Genomic DNA, 3,455 nt, shown 5'->3' on the forward strand with positions numbered 1-3,455 from the left:
CCGGGCCCTCCATCCCAAAGCCAGGTGTCCAGACTGTCAAGGGAAAGACTTTCCTCAGTGGAAAGGAGGTGGGCTCCCTCCCTGGGGTGTGGGATGGGGATGAGGGAGGGGGGCCCACACATGTCCGTTGAACTTGGACCCAGATCCCACCATGGGGTTTGGGTGTGCATTTCCAGGAGCCAGAGGAAGCATTACCCGAAGACAGCCCTGCCTTCCGGGTGGCTGCTGCTTCTTTTCCAGTCTCGGGGAATGGTCAGTTGGTTCCTGGTCACCTGAGGGGGAATGGGCACACAATCCAGCTTCCCAGGCTCCCAGTGAGGTGGAAAGGGCCAAGCAAGGTCTAACGCAAGGTGAGGCAGCACCCCTCTCTGCTGGCAACAGGCCTCCCCTGCTCTGCCCGGCAGCAGAAACCTTCTCTCTGGGCCTGACTCCCCTGTTCCCCAGGGGCAGTATTTTCACCACTGTGGTTTGAAAATCCCATGGTTCTGGGTTCAAGCTTCCCAGAGCTGTAGCCACAGCCAGCACCTGGCAGAGCAATGTGGGCAAACAGCATTTCACACAAAAAGCTATTAACCTGCAGGTCTATACCCAGACTAGCTGTTGGGGCAATGCCACCAGTCACCCAAACAAACCCCATACAGAGGATGATAGGGCCAGGGCCAGGCCTGTTTGACACCCTGTTTCCCATGGGAGAAGCTGCCTGGGAGCAAGGCTGAGCCCCCAGCAAGAGAGAGAAGAGAGAGAGACAGAGAGAAGAGGTTTCTGCCCTCACCCCTGGTCCCCTGCCCCCATATCAAAACCCAGGACACTCACCTGAGGGTTCAGGCCCTCTGGGCATGACTTCTCCTCAGTTCAGGGCCATGGGCTCTGAGTTTCCTGGATCCTGTGGGCCTCTGATGTTGAGGTCACCACGGCTAGGTTCTCCATGATGCACCCATGGACAAGATGGCCATGGCCTGTGAGTGGCAGCTAAAACAAAGGTTTCTCACCGATCTGGACTAAGGATGTGTGTGTGTGTATGTGTGTTGTGTGTGTGTACCAGTGCATTTGTATGTCTGTGTGTGTGTGTGTGTGTGTGTGTGTGCGTGTGTGCATGCACATGTGATGTGGGACCAGGCTGAGGCACGGGCTTGGGAAGAGAATTGAAAGGCTGATCTCTTTAGCACATTCTCTGTCAGTCAGCCCCAGGCCAGCAGGCAGAGCTGAGCTGGGGACAACAGTGTGGCACTGAGAAAGCCAGCGCCCCTGCAAAGGTTTGGGGAACAGCTAGGAAGTAGGATTCAGGAAAGTGCTGTGTCTAAACACCGAAGCTCTGTGAAAGCTTTTAATGGGTCCCCTTGACCCAATTCGGGCTACCAGCCCTCCTTTCCACTCCAGCCCCAGCCTCGTGGAGGAGGCCTGGAAATAGGCCAGAAGGGTGGAGTAACCAAACCCAGCACACCCGAAGAGGCTACCTTAACGTTTGTCCCTAGTAAAAGGACCCCAATCTGGCATCCTAATGACCCCACTGACGGAAGGGCACCCAATGGCGACCCCTGAGGGATGGACAGAGGAAGCACAGGTGAAGAACGTGTGTCCTGGGAGGTGGGGGGGAAATAGTGGGGAGAGAGGAGGGGGCCTTGGCCTACTCACTTGGCTCTTTGGGACTGGGTCTCTATTTGGGTCGTTGTCTTCTCCCGCCATCGCCAGCACAGACACCACCTGCCCCACGCTGCGCCGAACCAAGGATTTCTTCCCAGCGCCCGCGTGCTTGGACTCTTTGGTTCCCGAAGGGACCAAGGTATACCTCTTGGACCTCCCAAGCAGCAGGATGCCAAAAGACTTGGGGAAGGTGGCTGGTTCCAGGGAGTGGCCGAGATTCCCTGCCCCCAGGAAGGGAAGGTTCCCCCAGGGCAAGTTTGGAGGCTCCCCCGAGGGATTTCTTTCTTCTCCTGGGCCCTGCTTGCCCTTCCTTTCCACAACCGAAGTGAGTCCTCGCAGGCCGAGCAATAGGAGAGTGCCTGGCACGTTAAGGAGATTTCTCCCTGCCTTGGACATTCGAGTGTCTGGGTGTGTCCCCGGATCCTCGGGGCTGTTGAGCTTTGGCCTGGCCTCCTTCTTGGGATACCTGCTCACCCTCATTAGCTCTTATCTCGCTGAACTCATCAAAGGACTCGGAGGGTCAGACAGCAGCCCAGCCGAGCCTTCCGCGGGAGGCCACTGGTGATCCACAGCCACGTTCAACCTACTCTTAGTGCCTCTCTTAGGGTTCCCCCAGGCCCGCCCACCTTGGGTCCCACCCGACCTGGACGTAGGGTCAGGCCACAAACGCGGCACCACTTCCCCACTGCTCTTGGGCGGGCCGCGCCTCTAACCGCCCGGGGACCCGGCCTCGAGGTCAGCCCACAGGCAGACACTTCACCAACTGCGTAGCTCTCCGGGGATGGGTATCTGACGACGCCCAGCACGTCCAGGTCGCTCAGCTGCTGCAGGATGGCCGCCACCGTCTCGTCAGCCAGCTCCAGGGCGTCCCCCTTGTCGTCTAGCCGGGGGCCAGGCCAGCCTTCGCGGGCCCACAACACCAGCCCTCCGGCTTCCAGCACCTCCTGCTCTGACTCGAAGCCCTCAGGGTCTGGGAAGCCACCTCGCCCTCACCCTCGCCGCTTCGCGGTGCCCCCGGCTTGGGGCCCGGTCTGGATCCCCGTGGGCTGCGGAACCGGCCTAATGGACGCTGGTCTGCTCCCCGCCCAGTGGGCCAAAACCTGCTCCCCAAACAGACACCTCATCATCCCGGGAGCTCATGTCACGATCTGGGTGGCCCCCGGAACTGGGGCGGGGACGATTTATCACCCAGGTCACGGTGGCAGTGGTGGTGCTGGTGGCGGCAGTCAGGGCAGGTGAAGTGGGCAGCGTCTTGGGGCACGCCATCAAGCACCCACAGGCACTGCACGCAGGAGGTCGCTGCAAATGACGCGAGGCTTTCAGCGTGCCTGGGACGGCTGTGCCACTGCCTCCTCACTGGTCTGGTTCCCACCAACCAGCACGCGCCTTGTTTGGCCTGCCCCCTCGAGGCATAACCAATGGGGTCAAGGGCCTCCTCTGGTTTGGTTGCCAAGCCCAAAAGCCATGCCGGCAGTTGGCGAGTTGGCGGGTGAAGGTCATGCTGCGGGTGTACCTCTGTCAAGCCTCTCGTCCCACCTCCTCCTGTCCCACCTCCCCTTTCCGGCTAGAGTCACAACCCTGAGCCCTGACTGTGTACAAAAGTGGGTGGAGCGGGAGGCAGGAGGGTACTGAGGGTGCTGGTCTCCTGGGAGGCGAGGATGAAACGTCAGGATGGAGGCGCTAGGCGCCTAGCACATGCTGAAAGCATTTGCCATCCTCCCTTCCACCGTGAGCCTTACGACCCAATGGGAGAACGGGCAAAGAATCCCACAGGCAGTGATCAGTGGTAGGCGTACTTTCTCCATAAACGGCCA

The 3,455-nt window shown here is 59.9% G+C and overlaps 1 pseudogene; it reads right to left on the reverse strand.

Moving 5' to 3' along the window:
• Positions 1–32: 32 nt before the first annotated feature.
• LOC112445559 (uncharacterized protein CXorf49 homolog) lies at positions 33–2,840 on the reverse strand (annotated as a pseudogene).
• Between the last annotated feature and the right edge of the window lie 615 nt (positions 2,841–3,455).

The sequence above is a fragment of the Bos taurus genome, unplaced genomic scaffold (assembly GCF_002263795.3).
Source record: "Bos taurus isolate L1 Dominette 01449 registration number 42190680 breed Hereford unplaced genomic scaffold, ARS-UCD2.0 Leftover_ScbfJmS_1959, whole genome shotgun sequence".
Lineage (NCBI taxonomy): Eukaryota > Metazoa > Chordata > Mammalia > Artiodactyla > Bovidae > Bos > Bos taurus.